The sequence below is a fragment of the Thalassophryne amazonica genome, chromosome 14, assembly GCF_902500255.1.
Source record: "Thalassophryne amazonica chromosome 14, fThaAma1.1, whole genome shotgun sequence".
In the NCBI taxonomy this organism is placed as follows: Eukaryota; Metazoa; Chordata; class Actinopteri; order Batrachoidiformes; family Batrachoididae; genus Thalassophryne; species Thalassophryne amazonica.
In genome coordinates, this window is record NC_047116.1 from 49,800,527 (window position 1) to 49,806,526 (window position 6,000).

Here is a 6,000-nt window from a genome sequence, read left to right on the forward strand (position 1 = left end):
AAATGTGTATTGTTTTTAATATCTTCCACCACTGTCTCTGTTTGTCAAAATAAAACACCTGCTTACAGCAGATTGCAGAAAGATAAAAAGCTGTGTGTGTGTGTGTGTGTGTGTTCAATTTTGATCACGCACAAACTGTGGAGAGCTGAAATTTGCCCTTTGGTATGTTTGTGTATTTTGGGTCAAGGATGAAGGGCACCAATTAATATTTTTAGAGAAGATACACAGATTACCTAAAAACACTGAACAATGGACATTAACATTTACATTCTGGACTCACACACCATTCCAGCAGGGGTCGTACATTATCTACACAACATCTCCCATTTACCTCGTCTTCCCTTCTCCACTGGGAACCGAAAAAAAAAACACTTTTCGCGACTGCTTCGGTGATTGCAGCCGAAAACAAAACAGTACACCATTTATCCACGTGAAGCTATGCTGTGGACATATTGCACAACGGCAGCGAAGGTCCCCATAAATGGTCAAATCCTGTAATATCACAACGAGACTGTGGTACCCTATTGATGCTTAGTCCTGGTTGGCCAATAGTTCTCCTTTTCAACATGTCAAAAGTCTCCTCAGCCTCCCTCCTCTCTCTCTCTCCTCTCTCTCTCTCTCTCTCTCTCTCTCTCTCTCTCTCTCTCTCTATATATATATATATATATACGAGGGCTGTCAATAAAGTAAGGGTCCTTTTTATTTTTTCAAAAACTATATGGATTTCATTCATATGTTTTTACGTCAGACATGCTTGAACCCTCGTGCACATGCGTGAGTTATTCCACGCCTGTCGGTGATGTCATTCGCCCTGTGAGCACTCCTTGTGGGAGGAGTCGTCCAGCCCCTCGTCGGAATTCCTTTGTCTGAGAAGTTGCTGAGAGACTGGCGTGTTGTTTGATCAAAATTTTTTCTAAACCTGTGAGACACATCGAAGTGGACACGGTTCGAAAAATTAAGCTGGTTTTCAGTGAAAATTTTAACGGCTGATGAGAGATTTTGAGGTGATTCTGTCGCTTTAAGGACTTCCCACGGTGCGAGACGTCGCACAGCGCTCTCAGGCGCCGTCGTCAGCCTGTTCAAGCTGAAAACCTCCACATTTCAGGCTCTATTGATCCAGGACGTCGTGAGAGAACAGAGAAGTTTCAGAAGAAGTCGGTTTCAGCATTTTATCCGGATATTCCACTGTTAAAGGAGATTTTTTAATGAAAGACGTGCGGACGGATCCGCGCGTCGGGACGCAGCCGACGCGGTGCGGCGGCACAGGAAAAACACCTCCGTGTTGATAACCATTTGTAAAATCCAGGCGGCTTTGATGGCTTTCAGTGGAGTGGGTATATGAGAAATTGTTTAACAGGCAGGACATGTTACAACTTGTCCTTAAGGCTTTCAACAGAGGTGTTTTTCCTGTGGCGGAGCGTCGCGGCGGCTGCGTCCCGACGCGCGGACCCGTCCGCACGTCTTTCATTAAAAAAATCTCCTTTAACAGTGGAATATCCGGATAAAATGCTGAAACCGACTTCTTCTGAAACTTCTCTGTTCTCTCACGACGTCCTGGATCAATAGAACCTGAAATGTGGAGGTTTTCAGCTTGAACAGGCTGACGACGGCGGCTGAGAGCGATGCGCGACGTCTCGCACCGTGGGAAGTCCTTAAAGCGACAGAATCACCTCAAAATCTCTCATCAGCCGTTAAAATTTTCACTGAAAACCAGCTTAATTTTTCGAACCGTGTCCACTTCGATGTGTCTCACAGGTTTAGAAAAAATTTTGATCAAACAAAGCGCCAGTCTCTCAGCAACTTCTCAGACAAAGGAATTCCGACGAGGGGCTGGACGAATGACGTCACCGACAGGCGTGGAAAAACTCACGCATGCGCACGAGGGTTCAAGCATGTCTGACGTAAAAACATATGAATGAAATCCATATAGTTTTTGAAAAAAATAAAAGGACCGTTACTTTATTGACAGCCCTCGTATATATATATATATATATATATATAGATAGATAGATAGATAGATAGATAGATAGATAGATAGATAGATAGATAGATAGATAGATAGATAGATAGATAGAAAGAAAGAATCAGGCTATAAATATGTTTATTTCTGTTCTCAACTTGAATATTTTAACATGGACTTGAATGGGAATTTGCTCTCTTTGGAGCCAGCTTCAAGTGGCCAGTCAAGGAACTGCACTTTTCCTTCTTCCAGTAGGGCTTCATCTGAGACCATCAAAGGTTACCACTTGGTTACAGCACAGGAATTATGCAGAAATCACAATACGACACCACGACAGGTCAAGGCGAGCATTCCTATTTTCAATGTTTTTTTTTGTTTTTTGTTTTTTTTAACTGCTGCTTGGACATGATGGAGAAGGAACTATGGAAGTTTAAACAATGGTTTGATTCAAAACAAATTAGCACTCCACTTTGGTAACACAAAGTGTATTATATTTGGAAACAAGTCCAGGATTTCCTGCAGAAATTTATTATTAAATGATATTGAAATTGAAACTGTAACTGATACAAAATTTCTTGGTGTTGTTATTGATGATAAACTGAGCTGGAAAATGCATATTAATTTTGTTAAATCCAAAATGTCAAAAGCCATTGCAATTCTGCATAAAGCACAAGATTTAATTTCCCAACACTCATCAACTATTTTATATCACTCATTGCTCATTCCATACCTACTGCATTGAGGTATGGGGAAATACATACACTCAACAAAAATATAAACGCAACACTTTTGGTTTTGCTCCCATTTTGTATGAGATGAACTCAAAGATCTAAAACATTTTCCACATACACAATATCACCATTTCCCTCAAATATTGTTCACAAACCAGTCAAAATCTGTGATAGTGAGCACTTCTCCTTTGCTGAGATAATCCATCCCACCTCACAGGTGTGCCATATCAAGATGCTGATTAGACACCATGATTAGTGCACAGGTGTGCCTTAGACTGCCCACAATAAAAGGCCACTCTGAAAGGTGCAGTTTTTATCACACAGCACAATGCCACAGATGTCGCAAGATTTGAGGGAGCATGCAATTGGCATGCTGACAGCAGGAATGTCAACCAGAGCTGTTGCTCGTGTATTGAATGTTCATTTCTCTACCATAAGCCGTCTCCAAAGGCATTTCAGAGAATTTGGCAGTAAATCCAACCACCCTCACAACCACAGACCACGTGTAACCACACCAGCCCAGGACCTCCACATCCAGCATGTTCACCTCCAAGATCGTCTAAGACCAGCCACTCAGACAGCTGCTGAAACAATCGGTTTGCATAACCAAAGAATTTCTGCACAAACTGTCAGAAACTGATAAAAAGATACCGTGACGAGATCCTGAGGCCCATTGTTTTGCCATACATCCAAGAACATCACCTCATGTTGCAGCAGGATAATGCACGGCTCCATGTTGCAAGGATCTGTACACAATTCTTGGAAGCTGAAAATGTCCCAGTTCTTGCATGGCCGGCATACTCACCAGACATGTCACCCATTGAGCATGTTTGGGATGCTCTGGACCGGCGTATACGACAGCGTGTACCAGTTCCTGCCAATATCCAGCAACTTCACACAGCCATTGAAGAGGAGTGGCCCAACATTCCACAGGCCACAATTGACAACCTGATCAACTCTATGCGAAGGAGATGTGTTGCACTGCATGAGGCAAATGGTGGTCACACCAGATACTGACTGGTATCCCCCCCAATAAAACAAAACTGCACCTTTCAGAGTGGCCTTTTATGTATGTATATGTATATGTTTTATGTATGTATGTGGAAAAAGTTTTAGATCTTTGAGTTCATCTCATACAAAATGGGAGCAAAAGCAAAAGTGTTGCATTTATATTTTTGTTGAGTGTATAAAACTAATACTAATCCAATATTTTTGTTGCAAAAGAAAGCTGTAACAATTGTTTGTAACAAATTACATTGTGAGCCAACGAATCCATTGTTTGCCTGTTTGCGTATTCTAAAATTTTGGGACTTGGTTGATTGCTTTACCATACAAATTATGTATCAAGTTAAAAATAAACTGCTGCCACAACATGTCCAGGATCTTTAAACTGAGGGACTCCAGTTATAATTTGAGAGGAATTTTATTGTTTGAAAAATCAAGGATCCGAACTACTGCAAAAAGTCTTTGTGTATCTGTCAAAGGTATTAACATCTGGAATAACTGTCCCGACAACATTAAAGTACTTGGTACGTTAGTAGGCTTTAAAAGACATTACAAGAATAACAAAATTGCATGCTATAGTTGAAGACTTAGGTCTTGTTATTACTTTCGGGTTTGTGTGTTGTGTGCCAGTATTGTCTGGTTATATTTTGTAAATTTGAGTTCACTGACTAAGTTTGCACGTTTTTTCTTTTTGGTATTGTCATGTGTGTGCATATGTATGTATGTACATGTAGGTATGTATACTTGTATATATCTGCGTATGTGTATGTATATATGTGTGTTATTGTGTAGATATGTATTTATGAAATTTGTTTGTGTGTATATGTTTGCTATTTTTTTAGTATCAGGGGTGGGTATTTATAAGCTCTGCTTCTGCCTCACCCTTTCGGCCACGCATGACTTTTGTAAATTTGCTTTGTTATGAGTTTTTGTTTTTGTTGTTGAATTGTGTTCCGAATAAATTCATTCATTCATTCATTCATTCATTCATTCATTCATTCATTCATTCATAATATCAATACAGCAGAAAGCAAGGAAATATGTTCAAGTAATCAGAAAGAGGTAATTAGAGTAAGAATAGCAGAACATTACGGTATGTATCATCTTGATTTTACAGTCTATCTTGTTGTGTCAGAATTCACATATAATGGAATCTTGATCAAGCTTTCAAGAATCAGGTCAAAATGTATTCATCAACTCATTATTCATTTTTTATCATGTTCCCATCTGTTTATTTAGGTCCGGGTTATGTGACAGTCAACTCTTTTATCCATACCCTGAAGCTACCCATCCTTGGAGATGCCAAGATGCACACGGGCCAGAAAATGCATATACTACCTCCAGCTTGATACACATGTCCAGAAAACCTCAAACAGCAAGTGCCCAGAATGTATCGCACATTAAAAGCCCAAACCACCTCAACTGACTTTATTTAATGCACTGTTTCCAAATGTCTGAGCAGCGAATTAACTGAAACTCTAAACCTGCCTGTCGTCTGTCTTCAAAACACCCCGACAAAAGCATGAAAACCTAGACCATGACAGCTGAGACCATCACTGTGAGGATGGATGACCAACTAATTACAACACCAACAAAGCCTGTTGAACACAATCCATTAGAGGCCAAAGGTGTCAAATATTGATCTTTGCATGCAGTATTATGCAGAGGTGTCAAGTAACGAAGTACAAATTCTTCGTTACTGTACTTAAGTACACTTTTTAGGTATCTATACTTTACTCCTTTACTTATTTTTCTGCCTACTTCTGACTTCTACTCATTACATTTTCACACAGGTATCTGTACTTTGTATTCCTTACATTTTTAAAACAAACAGCCTCGTTACTCTTGGCTTCAGTTAATGTTTATATATATATATTCCGTCATGTGCGCCTGTAATCAACTTTTCTGCAGCACGGCTTTGCTTTGAACCGTGAACCAATCCAAGCAGTGGTTCGCAGATGGAAGCAACGCTTCGACCTATTGCTTTGTTTATTCTTTCTTTCTTTTGCTTAATTTCCCCCCGCTAAAACCCTAAAGAGTATACTTCTGTGAGTATTATTACCTTTTCTATGTTAAAACCGACCTGTTATGGTCTTCTGAAACAGTTGATAGATGTATTTTATAACTTAAAAACGGGAGCGACGCTAATGCGTTAGCATGTCTATGGCATTTTCAATGTTAAAAGTTAGCATTAATACGATATGATACGATACACTTTATTGTCCCTTCCGGGAAATTTGTCTTAGACTCCAAGAGCTGCACAAGTAAAAAGTCAAACTGCCATGACATAATTACATAACTCAT